Source organism: Bactrocera neohumeralis, chromosome 3 (assembly GCF_024586455.1).
Source record: "Bactrocera neohumeralis isolate Rockhampton chromosome 3, APGP_CSIRO_Bneo_wtdbg2-racon-allhic-juicebox.fasta_v2, whole genome shotgun sequence".
In the NCBI taxonomy this organism is placed as follows: Eukaryota; Metazoa; Arthropoda; class Insecta; order Diptera; family Tephritidae; genus Bactrocera; species Bactrocera neohumeralis.
Genome location: NC_065920.1, coordinates 18,265,267 through 18,280,683, shown reverse-complemented (window position 1 = coordinate 18,280,683; position 15,417 = coordinate 18,265,267). Strand labels below are relative to the sequence as shown.

The window sequence follows — 15,417 nt, the reverse complement described above, 5'->3', positions numbered from 1 at the left end:
AAGACTACACCACAGTGCAGCGGCGCGCATATACGAGTATAAGGAAATACTTTTCGCATTTTGCATACATCGTCATATATATATGTATATACAATGTATATTATACATACATAAGTTTGTATACATATGTACAACACTTGTACCTACAACTGAGCACACAGACTCTTATGTGGCGCACTTATTATTTTTTAAACTTAATTATTTTATTAAATTTTTTTATAATGTATAATTTTGCTTCCCTTTTTGTTGCCAGCGTATGGCAATTTGCACTTCAGCACTTTATGTCCGCAATTATTGATCGTTATGTGAGCACAAGTGATCGGCGCTGGCTGTGCTAGTATTGCCGCCTTTGCCGCTTTTGCCATACCATATTTTATTTCGATTTCAATAATTGTACTTTTTTTATTTTAGCCATTGTCGTCACAAGGGGTGCTGCGCATATGTATGTACATACATACATACATACGTATATATTGCACCCATAAATCATGGAGGAAATTAGTCGATACCTATAGTCGTATTTTTTAGTACTTCTTGCCGATGAAGCCGATAAGGTTCTAATCAAAAGGGAAATAGCAACATATTTCATAGATGTTTCTACATTTTTGTCGTGCAATTTAAGCAATGACTTGCGTTATTCATATTTTGGGGTAAATTACAATTATTTTTAGAATTGCGAAATTGTTAGACAGTATAGGAAATTAAAAAAGGTTGTAAAAGAAAATTTTAACGTCTTATATGATCGTAATAAAAATTGCACGTAATTTGTTTGGTTTGAAATAAAACTATAAAATTTTAGGCAAAAGCAAAAATGTGTTGTTTGTGTATAAAAACAAGAAAAAATGTTAACTTCGGCGGCACCGAAGCTAATGTACCCTTCACAGGTGCATTTCTTTTAGTAATTATGTGTTCAGTTTGTATCGTAGCTATATGCTATAGTAAACCGATCTGACCAATTTCTTCGGAGATTACATTGTTGCCTTAGAAAATAATCTGTACTAAATTTGGTGAAGATACATTGTCAAATGTGAAAGTTTTCCATACAAGAACTTGATTCCGATCGTTCAGTTTGTATGGTAGCTATATGCTATAGTAATCCGATCTGATCAATTTTTTCGGAGATTACATTGTTACCTTAGAAAATAATCTGTACCAAATTTGGTGAAGATACATTGTCAAATGTGAAAGTTTTCCATACAAGAACTTGATTCCGATCGTTCAGTTTATATGGTAGCTATATGTTATAGTGGTCCGATATCGGCCGTTCCGACAAATGAGCAGCTTCTTGAAGAGAAAATGACGTTTGCAAAATTTCAAAACGATATCTTAAAAAGAGAGGGACTAGTTCGAATATATACAGACAGACGGACGGACAGACAGACAGACATACAGACGGACATGGCTAAATCGACTCAGCTCAACATACTGATCATTTATATATATACTTTATAAGGTCTCCGACGCTTCTTTCTGGGTGTTACAAACATCGTGACAAACTTAATATACCCTGTTCAGGGTATAAAAAATATATACAAAAAAACATTGCGCCAGAATATTCGCCCAATCCAGCGATGAGGACCATTTCTTGCACAATGGGTATGTAAACAAGCATAACAAAACAAGCCGCATTTGGAACGAAGAGCAACTTGAAGAGATTCAAGAACATTTGGTTTCAACAAGACGGCGCCACTTCCCACACATCGCATCAATCAATGGATAATTTCACATTTTGGGTCGGTCGACTGGCCACCAAGATCTTGTACTAACCGTTAGACTTTTCCTGTGGGGATATGTAAAGTCTAAAGTCTTAGCGGACAATTCCGCTTCGATTCGGACCTGTAGCAAAATATCACGCTTGTTATTCGCCAGTTTCCAGTCGAAATGCCCGAACAATCCATCGAAAATTGGACTCAACGGATGGACTATCTGAGACGTAGCCGCGACTAACAATTTATTTATTTAGTTAAGTCTATGAACATTAATTCTAGAATTGAAAGAGGTAATCTTCCAATAATATATGCCAAAGAATGTTATTTCGAATGATAATAAACATTTCCCATTCAATTTGAAGCTTCTGTGTTTTTTCTTCAAAAAAGTAGAGATCCTCGAAATGGATAACTTTATATACTGCAGTCTGTGTTCGTTTTTAGGCATAAATTACTTTCAGCCATTACGAAACAGAACTGTTTACCAACAACTGGGGCATAAATCCCAATTATTTTTTTAAAGATATGGTACATCCGATTCAAAACCATAATTAATAAAGAATAAGCCAACTCTTTTATCTTAAGTGGTTAGTGATTTTTCAAAACAGAAAATTACTTTCAACATTGAAAATTTTCCACCATATTAGTAGAAAATGTAAACAGATAGATAAAGTAAACCAAAATTATTAAAATCAGTGACAGAACGAAATCTGGTATATAGAAAACCAACTTGATCGGTAGGTCAGAAGAACAAATACAGTGCGCAAAAACTTTTCAAATGGTTAGAACGGATTTGTAAAGGGGATACAATTAAAATTTTGGTAATTTGGAAACAAACTACTCATATGCCAGAGTTCTAGGAAACGAGTCAACGAAGAAGATTTCACAATAATAAAGGCGACTCAAAAACAAACAAAAAAACAAAGAATTTTAACCGAAATCAACTTAAAGATGAAGCAGACTATTCAGAAAACTCAGTATAAATGATAAAGTAGAACTGAGTACGCTAAAACCTAAAGGTAAACTTGTTTACAATAGGAAAGTAAACGTTGGTGTTTTACGATCGGCCATTGCGCTTTCAAAGATGAAGCTTAGAAGGACGCAGATGAAGTCGCCGAAGATATGTGTCCATCTGTATTGACAAAAAGTTGACAAAACATATCTAGGAAGCCGAAGGACTTATCTGAAGATTTGAGCGATGCACTTTATAGATAAAGTAAAGAAGAAGAAAATAACTCCACAAACTGCAAGCTCTTTTCAGCAGACATAAGAATTATAACAATGCTATTCGAACTTTCAAGTTGTTGATCCCAATTAAAGTTCGTTTATGATTAGAAACAAGACTAGCTAACAAAACTATAAAATACAAATATGTATGTACATATGTGAAACAATAGCAAAAATTGTAGAAAAATTATGCATAAGTGATTAGTATTACAAGTTCCAGACATAAACAACCGAAACGCTATCGACTAGAATCCATAAGGCAGCCTAAGGAAAGGCCGACTGAAGCTAACCTGGAGAAAGAACTTGGACATCGAAATATATCTAAGGTTCAGAAAAGTTGGCATCACATCAAGAAACTAGCACAAAACTGATATAAACGGAAGAGCCTCATTGTGACCCTTGCGCTCACGCAGAGCCAGAGGATGTAATATATAGTATATATTAATAATAAATAATAAATCATATATTTATTTTGATTTACTACTCAACTAGTGCTGTAACTTACCTTAAAGTACAATATGTTGCATGTAAAGTTGAACTGCTACAACGTTTCTTATGCTTAAATGGAGCCCGCTCCTGAGAAACCAATAAATATCAAGTTTTCTATTTTTTCCGCTAACAACAAAACGTTAGATGTGTGTGTGTAGCATATGTAGTCTACGCGGACTTGTTGGCGACCGTCTTCTTTGCCAAAACCAAAATGCCAAAAGACGTAAACGAACTACTATGTAACTACGTACACATGTGTGTAACGAAGCGTAAAAGAACAGAACAGAAATGCGAAGCCAAACACAATGCGGAAGCGGATATGTCCAGATCCAGAACACAGTTGTCTGCCGGCTGCGCGTGCAATACACAGGGCCAAGCTTGGTGGCGTTTGTTGGGGGCTAAATGGTCGACTGCGTTGACTTTGTCCGCCTGCTTAACTCCCGCCCGCCGTATATAGCCAGCCAGCTGCTTGGTTGGCTATCTGTTTGTGTTCTCGCTTGCTGCTTACAGTGCTTATGCGATTGCGTTTCTTAGCTTTCTGCCTTTCCGCCTTTCGGACGTTCGGTTTTCCGTCTGTTTGTTTGTAGTCGCGTACAATTTGGGGCGACTATGATTGTTGTTATTGCTATTGCTATTGCCTTTCTCTTCTTAGTGCTTGACGAAGCTGCTTGTTGAACTATTGTTGTTTTTGTTTTTTTTTCCTTCTTTTAGGTTTGTGTTATTATATGTTCTGATTGTGTTTTCATTTGTTTTTTTTTTTTTTTATTGTACTCAAGTGTGTATGTTTATTTGTATGTGTACTCACACTCCGCTTCTGTTGACTTGTGTGAGTTGATTTGTTGCTGACGTTCGACTGACGATTTGTATGGTTTGCTGTTTATTACTGTGATAACTGTTGTTATTATTGTAATTGTTGCAGTACGAGCGCTGCGCTGCGCTGCTATCTTCGACGTTTTATTTATTTATATCTCTTGTCTGTGAGACTACTACAGCAGACGACCGATTGTTTACTGATATGATTACTGACTTTTATTCTTACGCTTGTTGTTTTTGTATTTTATTATGATTGTTGTTGTATAATATTATTTTATTAAACGTCGTTGTTGTTGATTTCCGTTATGGGCGTTAATAAAATTGTTTGTATATTTTTTTATTTTTTTTTCTGGGGCTGCAATTTTTTTTTCACTACAAAGTTTTTTTTTATTCTTCTCTCGAATACAAAAAGCTGCAAATATAAATTTTGTCTTTATTTGTTTTGTTTGCTTCTTATTCCCGCCTCCAATTGCTTCAAATTGCCTCAACTTGTTGGCTAAAATTATATATAATATTTGTCTGTTTACACACGCGTGAAAGCAGAACTCTTCCTGTTGCGCACACAATTTTTTTTCGTTTTTGCTTTTGTGTACATACATATGTATGTATGTATGCTTTATTGCCACCACATTTCCTTGTGAACGCGCGTACTTCTTCTTCCTTGTACTCGTTCTACTTATGCTTGTGTTGCACTGCTAGTGCATCAACAATGCAATCAGCACACCCCAGCTGTATTGGCCAAAGCTCAATGACACCGCGAAGCGGCTGCTGGTAGGTCGAAGCGTCTTAACAGCGGGGCTTCTAGGGACGTCGTTGTGTATGACAGAGCCACTCCAAGCCGCTATGCTGTGTGCTGCCTGCTGATTTATGTTATTTTAGTGTTGCCACTTCCGCTCTTTCTTCGACTTTTCTATTTTGATCCTTTCTTTTATTGTTTTTGTACGAGTTGTGTGCACTTGTTTTTGCTATTATGGCCTGTGATCCGTGGTGTAAGTAATTTTTTGCACTTCACTAGCGTTTTTTTTGAAATTTTTTTATTTATTGTATTCTTATTTTTAAATTATAATTTATAAATTTTTCTTTTATTTTATAATTTTTTTCTTTTATATTATGTATTTTACTTTTATTTTATATATTTTTCTTTCAATTTATATTTCATCAATGTTCCTTTTCAATTTATAATTAATTACTTTTCATATAATTATTTATCTATTTTTCTCACTCAGCGCCTGTTATTATTGTGTAGTCTGTAGCAAGCGCTGCCCATCCAGTCGCATTGTTCATCAACGCTCTCGTGCGCCGCTTTGTGCTCAGCTGGCTGGCACTTGCACCCGCTCGAGTGTTGGGTCAAATGGTATTTCCGCTTGGCGATTTGCACAAGTATTTTAGTTTTTATAACTTTTTGCTTGTTTTTGTTGTCTTGCTTTAGCTGCTTACTCATGCACTTTGTATGGCGCTTTTATTAGCATTAGAAATGTGCTTTACCAAGAATAAATGTATTATTAAGCAAACAAAAGTGCCAAAAAAAGAAAAGAAGGCGTGAAAATAAAAGCAATTGAAAGCGTCGAAAAATTCCAAATTCACACGCGCGTTCGCGAATTTTGCTATTTACTCTTTTTTCGCTTATTACCTAAACGCCACAAATGTTTTGTGCTATTTCCGATTTCGGTTTCTCCACTAAACGCTCAGCTGTCTGTCATACGTTGACTTTACTTTGCTTAGTTGATACAGCGGCATACATTTATGTACATACGAACTCACTTATGTATGTGTAAGTACGAGCGTGTTTGCTCGGCTATTTCCTATCTGTCACAAAAGCAATTCAAATATTTATCGACGAAATTATACACCGACCAACGAGCGCAGCGTGATTCACTGCTTAATTTCGTGTTCTTTTTTGTTGTTGTTGCAAATTCTTTGCATATATATTTATATTTAGTTATATTTACATACATATATATTTATAATTGTTGATAATAAAAAATCGCTGCCACACTTAAAGTTTATTTCAAATTTAAATTGTTTTCATATTTTTTATTAATATTGCATTGTTGTTGTTATTTCATTTTAATTTTTCTTGCATGTCATTATATTATTTTTGTTTTACATTTACATTTACATCCACATCCGCATCCGCAACCGGCACTTTACGTCACTTATGCTTTGTATTTGTCATGTAATTCGTTCTAATTATTTTTTTTTGATTGCGCACTTTGCCTACTTCCACTCACTCGTCACCAAAATGTTTGACACCGTAATGCGAAAGCAATAGAATTCATCAGAATCATTATCAAACACAAAAGAATGTTTATCATAAATTATCGCTACGCGCTCAAAACTCTGTAGCTTTTCGGCAACACATTTACTATATTGAAAATGATAATAAAATAATAGAATAGAATATATTTTAAACCCGACGGCACTCCACACAACCGAAACGCACGCCAGGCAAATAACAAATAACAACAATAAATTTTCACACATCGCCTTTAGTTAATCAAAAGCAGCAAGCCAACGAGCGAGCGAACGAACAGGGTTGCCCGTCTGTGCGCCGTTGTTGGGTGGCATGGGCGAAAAAGCGTAGCAAAAGAGCAGCGCACAAGAGAGAGCGTCGGTTGGCTTTTGCTGCGCTCAACGCGTCAACAACAGCTGGTAAGCGCAAAAGCTACGTTAAGAAAACGAAAGAGCGCGAGTTGCTGAAGGAGCGCACAAATGCAAGTGAATGAAAATTGCACAGCACACTGGCCGACAACAGGTTACCGTAAGCAGAAGTTATTTATGCCCAATTGCATGGAAAGACATTACCGATATTTAATAACCTACATTTTGAGGTTTAGTACTTACTTATGTAAAATATGAGTATATGAGGTTTTGAGGTGTTATGAGGTGGGAGTGACAAGTAAACCACGGAATTATGGCATTAGTACAGTGCATACAATATTTTTCAATTTAGTATGTTTTAGAGAACGGAGCCTTAGCAAGAAAGGTGCATTCCTACGAGACTCAGTTATATCTAACCGGAACGTAATAGAACTTTTATGCAAACACGACTATCAACTCGGCAACAATTTTAAAAATTATTTAGGGATTTTTTCCGTCACTGCAATAATAACAACAAAAACAAGAAGAAAAGGAAGAAGGGTCTGTATCGAACCTAGCAGTCATCTAAAAATCTTATATCTTACCTCTCACATTTAAAGTCACTGCAGTTCATTTTGCATAATAATATTAAAAATATTAATAAATAAACCATTTTTCAATTTGTTGCCAATTTTTAATAGTACTTTTATGGCAGTGCCGTTAAAAAATTTGCAACGTCCACTCTGTCAATATTATTGGCAAGAAAACATTACGCTCACATTCTTACAGGTTCCGTCTTCCGCTATTCACGCTCTCTCCTACAAAGTACAAGATTTATTCTCACTAGCATTTGCTATACAACTTGCAAATATTAATATGTACATACATACAAACAAACATATATACCACAACCCAAAGGGAATTTTTTCTTAGAAGTAATAACAATGAACACAAATATGAACCCACAATATTTCTAAGGAAATTCGCAATTGTAGAGAAAAAAAAAAGATTTTTTATGTAAATTATGGAATTAAATATTAAGAAAAAATTATAATCCCATATTATTATGAATTACAAATGACAATAATTCATTTAGGCATTTATAATAATCATTATTATAAATTATAAATTATAATAATTACTATTAAATATACATTAAAACAATTATTATTAAATTACCATTAATTAAAAGTAAAAACAACTTTTTTATTAACTACAATAAGCTTTCCCAAGCATATATAAAAAACTACTAAAAACTTTATCCCAAACTAACCATTTATCTAACCATCAGCTGATAACGTATATCTGCAGAACAAACATTTTAAATGCAACCATATTTCCGCTTCCTTTCTACGAGTCATTCGCGTCAGTTTCCGCCGCAGCGAGTAAATTTGCCGCCAATCAGCTGTTATTTGACATAAAGTGAATTATAAAATTGTGCTGCTGCAGGGGCTTAAGTGAAGTGTTAATACAAATAAATTATAAAATTGTGTTAAATATAAGTAATAAAGCGCTTACTAAAACCTATTGTGTTAATTAATAAAGTAATAAGTAATAGTTAGCATATTATTTACCGTGTTTTGTTTGCAGTGAATGTTTTCGGGGTGAAGCGAATTCACAACTATTATATTCAATAAATACTTAACAAATATATAGTTTCGGTTATTATATCGTATTATATTGATAAGATAAACAATTAAGTAGTAAAATAAGGTAATATTAAAATAAATTGTAATGCAAGAAGTGTGAATTATTAATATGGTATGTGCGTGTTAACAAAGAAGTTATGGAGGAAGACAAGCAGCAGGTGCAGAGAATGAGGCAACTACTACATAGATATTTGGAAGTTATCAAAGGTAAGTAAAATTATTATTCGTATAAATATTACGGCAAAATTGATTTGAAAGCATTTTTGAAATAATTTGACAATAAAGAAAAAACGTTAACCTCAACTACACCGTACGTTCACAGTTGCAGTTTTTATGACTTAAAAGGGTATAAAGAAATATTTATCAGTCAGTTTGAATGGTATGCATAGTCTAATCTAACTAATTTTCACTTTAATAATAATTTTTGTTAAGAATAATTCAGCAAAGATTCTCGCCAAATAATAATAATACAAGATTAAGGTCTGCCAATAAAAACGACGTGGTGTTAAAATGAATTAAAACAAAAAATAGAGCTGTGGAGGCCCGTTTGCATATCGCCACCCATTTCCACCAATTTTCGATAACCGCTTGCAGCATTTCGCCTGCAATTTCGGCTATAGTGCATATATATTTTATATTTATTTTATATATATATGTACATATGTATATACATATATACTACTTGAAAAAATATATTGCTCCTTAGATTTTGTAGGAAATTGAATGCTCTACAAAAAAAATCTATTGTGATTTTTTCGTAAACCCAAACGTTTAAAAGATATTTTTGGGAAAATTTTTTATTTCTTATAAATTTTATAACTCAATGAAAAAAAATTATTATGAATGATGAAACTCATAGTTTGGTAGGAAATTTACTACTCTATTAAAATGGTCTCTTATGATTTCTCGATTAAGTTAAGCGTTTACGAGATATTCATCGTCAAACATCAATGCATATTAAGGTGGATCAAAAAAAAAATTTTTTTTTTCGTTTGGTACTCTGAAAAATAGATTCCTAGACACCTCTAAGAAAGCCTATAAGTTTCATCATTCATAATAATTTTTTTTCATTGAGTTATAAAATTTATAAGAAATAAAAAATTTTCCCAAAAATAATCAAACTTTAACTGTTAATATCTTTTAAACGTTTGGGTTTACGAAAAAATCATAATGGACCTTAAATTTCCTACAAAATCTAAGGAACAATATATTTTTTCAAGTAGTTGGAAGCGAGATATAAATTTTTCTATCTGATAATAAGAAAAAATAGAAAACTGTATGTAGGAGGACCTTGCCGTTACAATTAAAAACTCATGTTTGGAGAGGTTTTCTTAGAGGTGTCTATCAACCTATTTTTCCGAGACAAAAAAAAATTTTTTTTTAATCATTTATATGTATGTACATATATTATTTTCCCTACTGAATGCACTGACAAAATTTGTCACAAATAAATAAAGAAGTTTTGCAATGAATGAGTTTATTTTAATTGAAAAGTCTGTATGACAGGTACTATATCCTATAGTAGTTCTAAATCGGCGATTCCGTTAAATTAGCAGTGTCTTGAGGAGAAAAGGCTGTGTGCGAAATTTCAGATTAATATCGCAAAAACTGAGAGATTAGTTCACGTATATGTATACAGGGAGACAGACGGCGGATATGGCAAAATCGATTTAGCTCATACATATGTACATATGTATATTGTACGTACTTTATAGGATCTCCGATGTTTTATTCTAGGTGTTAAAAATAAGGTCTGCTACATTTTATTCTGGGTGTTAAAAACTTCGGGACAAACTTAATAGGTAGGGGATAACTCAGGATATAAAAATAATTTCTAGACACCATTTTGAAACTTGCAACAGTTCAGTAAATGGACACAGGTGTCCGTTTACGTGCATAAATATACATTTTAGAACATAAAGGCTTTCCGTAAGAAAGTCGATTATATGGTTGATCGGCCTGCGCTGATGCACAAGCAAATTCTCAAGTTATTTTTGTCGAAAAGCCATAATTCATGGTTTGGCGATTTCAGGTCGCAATAGTTCGTTTAATATGAAGAAAAAATCTATAAATCGATATCGAATGGGTATTATTATTTTAATGATTACAATGTGTATATTTCGATAATATTCTCTGGGGCCTGGGGCTGAGCCAGAGAGAATCTTTTAATTTAAATTTGTCTATTAACTTAGTCCAAATTATGTGTGTTATGAGGATGGTGAATTTTATGGATAGTATGGTGAATTTTATAAAATGAGTTACGAAGTGGAATTAATCAGAAATTCCTCTAAATTTAAAAGCTTCATATTTTGAAGTTAAATAGATATTCTTATATTATATTTTTTTATATCGAGTCGCTTTTTTCTGAATGAGACTATCACTTCATTTACATAGTGGTGAGATCTCCGAATCGTTACTCCTGGTCGCTAACCTAATGATCTGCATATTCGATTATTTTTTGGGAAATTCTCATAATTCGTGATATTTAAAAGTTACTAAAAAGCTAAAGCATCATCAGTAATATTTGAGCTTAAAAGTCGCCACTGGTGGTTTTTTGTTAATTAAACGTCAATTTTAAGACAGTATCTACAAATGGGGTGTACTCAGACAAAATAAGTCTTATTGACATACATATGATACCGGAATCGATCCGGATTTTACTCAGTTCGGCGATCTAACCCTGTTTCGATCTGTTTATATTAAGTGCCAACTATACCCAATGACCAATGATGATGTTCTCCAATTAAATATATGTTATTAAATATAATAAAGTTTGTTACTCAAATACGTTATACCTATCCATTCCTCCATCCGTTGGGGTAATTGAGCATCTTTTTCTCGGCTTCAAAGTAAGGTACTAAGAGAAAAGATTCAAGGCATTCTCATAAAAATTTTAGTTTTTGCATTTAAGGACACCAAATAATATTCGAGGTTCCCTGAGCCAGTATGAGTTGTGTACCAAATCAAATTCTGGCTAAGCTGTTACTGTCAACCAAAGGTAAGGTTCAAAGGTAAAAACCGTTAACCGAAAAGAAAAAAGAGGGTGACACAGAAGTTCAACGCTAATTAACAAAAAATCTAAGTATCAATATAAAAAAATAATTGCATAACCTCGTCCCAAACCAGTAATGGACCAGTCTGAACTACATAATATAATATTTCAGGGGTCAAACTATTTACCACTAAAAACTTTAACCCTTCACACGCTGCGAACCAATTCAAGCCGGCACACACAATATACATATGTACATGATATAGAAATTTATACATAAGTACATTGTGCTCACATTGTTTGTTATCAACATATTTAGCAGATCATTAACCGCTGCTCTTGGATGCCACAAAATATTGCACGAACCGAGCTGACAAATGACTCTTACACGTATTGGTACGAATAGAACAAGCTATGCATTTCTTAATGATGCTTTTGCAGCTATCATAACATAATAGAAGGGAAAACAAGTGAAAGAGATGGAGAGAGAGAGAGCGAGAGGGAGATGGACTGAGAGAAAGACAAAAGAGCCAGTAGAAGTCTGAGGAAGGTGCGGCCCGAATTTTACTGTTTGCCACTTGCAACTGTTGTTTCCACAAACCACAAACATCTACATATGTATGTATGTATGTGCATATGTGTGTGTCTAGAAATTAATATACGATCGCCAGTTGTATGCATGATTGCATGTATGAATGTATGTATGCAATTGACTTTAGTGTTTTCATCGTTAGGCGTCTTGGATCGCGCCCGTTTAGTGTGTACACGAGTACGCGTCACTTCCAGCTGAGGTTGTAAACTCATTTAAAAATGGGGAAATTTAAGTGCTCGTAGAGGCACAGCACCGCAGCAACGTCTCGGTCAGAGTTCAAATAGCATCAATTGAGCCAATCAAGCATAGTAACGGTGGCATGACTGGACAGACAAGCACACACACACACTTACACCTACAAGCGTTATATGTATAGCAATGTGTGGCAGGAGGAAGACTGTTATTCGGCGCACGGGCGGGAGCGTGCGAGTCGGATGAGTGAAGCGTCCGATTTAGTAGTGGCCCAAGTGCCAAGACACTATACATATTCCAATCACACACATCATCAGCAACATGCATACGCAATAACAAACGCACAGCAGCAAGTGTGGAGACATGTGTGGCAGCAATGGCTCGACAGTAGCCGCTCTTATGGATGCGCAACGACACTCAACTCGATATGCTATCTGATGGCAGCGTAGAATGTTTGGCCTCACGGCTGACGGTTGCCGTCATTCAAATTACACACTATTACTTTGCCAAACAGCCTTTCGTGTGATGTTTTTGTATTCAAATATTCTTGCCACAAGTTAAAAATTGTGTGCCTACTTAGTATGGCGTGGAGTTTATAGGGAAGTGCAACAGATTTAATAGGTTTAAACATGTGGAGTGCATGGGCGTAAGCTCAAGCATAAGTAAATTGCGTTTAGGAGTCAAGAATATAAATAAGTAAAATATAAAGAAGCCGAAGAAGGATCATTCTTATCTCTCTCCGTAACTATTGTTCTTGGTAAAGCTTATACCTCGCCGATATGTGAGCATATCAGAGAAGAGAATGAGAGTATAACATTATTTTAAGGGGCTATACCAGTGTGACACTTTCAAAAAAAATTTTATTTTTTTTTTTGCTTTTTCGATAGCTTATATATTCAAAACTATCCTGTGAAATCGGCGAGGTCGTATCTTCAATAGTTTTTGAATGGCAGCGTTCTAAATAGCGACCGCTCAGAGGTGCAAACATATACATATATAAGTGAAACTTTAAACGCGTTTTTCTCGAAACGACATTTTTCAAAATTGCTGACATCATAACTCAACGAGAAATTGGCCGATCGACTTCAAATTAAAACTGGATATAGTTGAATACATTTGTTATACAATAGACTACGATCTTTTTGATAGGTTGAAAATTGTCAATTTGGCATTAAAAAAACCACCATTTTTTTCGTAAAAAACGATTTTTTTTTCAAAATTACGCCATTTTCTTAATTTTTGATATTTTTCAAAGATCGTAGTTCATTGTATAGAAAGTATATTTAAGTTTAATAAACATTTTGAATTTTTTTGATTCAGCTACTCATTCGATCGGAATCATGCCAGCAGTTGAGGCATTTTTTTTTCGGCACCTCTGCAGACAGCACATAACTCCGTTATTTTTCAATATTTTTGTAAAAAACAATTTTTTTCATATATGTAGCTAAAAATATACTTTATTACGTCCATACAACGTTGAAACATTCAATCTAGTACTTTCTTTTAAAAAAATTCACGAAAATCGCCTCATTTTTCATGCGTCACACTGGTATAGCCCCTTAAATTAACAATTGTCCTTCGGTTTTAACAGAACGGTTCAGAACTTGTTTCAAAACAACCGATTTCAATAAATTAAAATATTATAAAAGTTTTTATATTTGATTTTGATGAAAGAACGATCTATCTCAATACCCGCAAAAAATTTATGATAATGCAAAGAGTTCTGGAATTCAAAATTTAACGTAGAGCAACGATCATATCGGTGAATTATATAGTACATATATTTTACCGTCAGTCTAACATTAGAATTAGGGTTCGTGACTAAAGTAAAATTGGCTTCCCAAAATTTGTCTTTTTAAAAACTAGATTTTTAATATCATAACATTATTTTCCGTCTGCTTCCATAGATCCATAGTTTTATATATGTATTATATTAGCAATTCTTTTCACTACGCCTCCAAGCTAAAGATGACCACGATGTTGACACAATTAGTCACAATTCATCAATTAATTTACATTGAACAGCCTTTATAATCTTTCGTTTCTTGCAAAATATTCCCGAATTTTGACCGTTTTTTACTGTCCAAGCGAGGAACATTCCGAAATTCTGTTGTATTTACATTGTTTCCCTCATAACTAGGACCATTACGCCGCTGAGCCTGCTTTTAGCGGCTCTTCTTCCCTGGAGTTTATGTTGGAACGCACCTTGTATTACACTGATCTCTATGTGTTTCGAAACTATTAGAATTTTCATTAATATAACTAATTTATTCAATCTAGAAGGATAGAGGATAGAGGAAATCATTTCATTTATTCTATTTCTATCCATTCTATTACAAAACAGTAATCATCAATCTCTCAATGCATTTGAAGTTCTATCTGTCCAAAAATAAGTAGTTCTGCTAAGATGGAATGAATCAAGAGTTTTAACCAGCTCTAGTTCCAAAAACTTCAATATTCCCTTCAGGATACCAAGGGAAAAGCGGTAACTACTAATAACCAGGCCTGCAGCCTCGATGATGTAGTGACAAGTGTTGTGTACAGCTATTTAGCAACGCATGAACTTCAGCAGGGTTTCAACCCAAAATCAAAATACCTCTCGATAAACTTTATCTAACTCATGGTCAAAATACCTCTCGATAAACTTTATCTAACTCTCTTATAAGTCGAAAAAGCTTTTCAAAAAAACTCAAATATTCAAAAGTTAAGGCAGACCTATAAGATTGCGTATTTGCCACAAAAGTACTCACTAAATGCCCTTCTCAGATTTTCTTTTAAAGCTGAAAACCTAGTCCACCTCAACTACTTTAAATTATTACTTTCGAGATACCAAATAACTGTATAACAACACACGATCACTTGAGAAGCGCAAACTATAAATTACAGGCGTACTTCCACCGTAATATTCACTCATAATCCGGTAGCAAGATATTTGCTCATAAAATAAGATAAATAAAATGTCTAGAAGATCACTTTGCCTCAACTGTAATTATAAGAAGTCTACACAAAACCAACAACAAGACAAAGCGAACATTCAGTCATAGCTCCTCGTATGTCCTCGGTATGCGTCGCTTGAACGTGTGGCCATTCCTTCTTGCGTTTGTTTTTGCTTGGTTCTTTTTGTTTGTGGTATTTTAATTTGCGGCCCTTCAACAGACGCGCACAACCAACGCAGAT

The 15,417-nt window shown here is 34.1% G+C and overlaps 1 protein-coding gene and 1 long non-coding RNA gene across 3 annotated transcripts in view; one reads left to right on the top strand and one right to left on the bottom strand.

Moving 5' to 3' along the window:
- The window catches only part of LOC126752261 (ets DNA-binding protein pokkuri), an 81,462-nt gene extending 74,794 nt beyond the window's left edge, over positions 1-6,668 (bottom strand). The window contains exons 1-2 of one of the 2 annotated variants that reach the window (XM_050462957.1): positions 5,866-6,668; positions 3,439-4,647 (exon numbers count right to left, since the gene is read on the bottom strand). The gene's annotated coding sequence lies outside the window, so the exon portion shown is untranslated. Of the gene's footprint in view, positions 1-3,438 lie in introns of both variants that reach the window. The other variant, XM_050462956.1, reaches the window with a different exon arrangement.
- A 1,604-nt stretch (positions 6,669-8,272) lies between these two features.
- Positions 8,273-15,417, top strand: part of LOC126753576 (uncharacterized) — a 95,060-nt gene continuing 87,915 nt past the window's right edge. The window contains exon 1 of the long non-coding RNA XR_007666168.1: positions 8,273-8,671. This is a non-coding gene — a long non-coding RNA (uncharacterized LOC126753576). The remainder of the gene's footprint in view (positions 8,672-15,417) is intronic.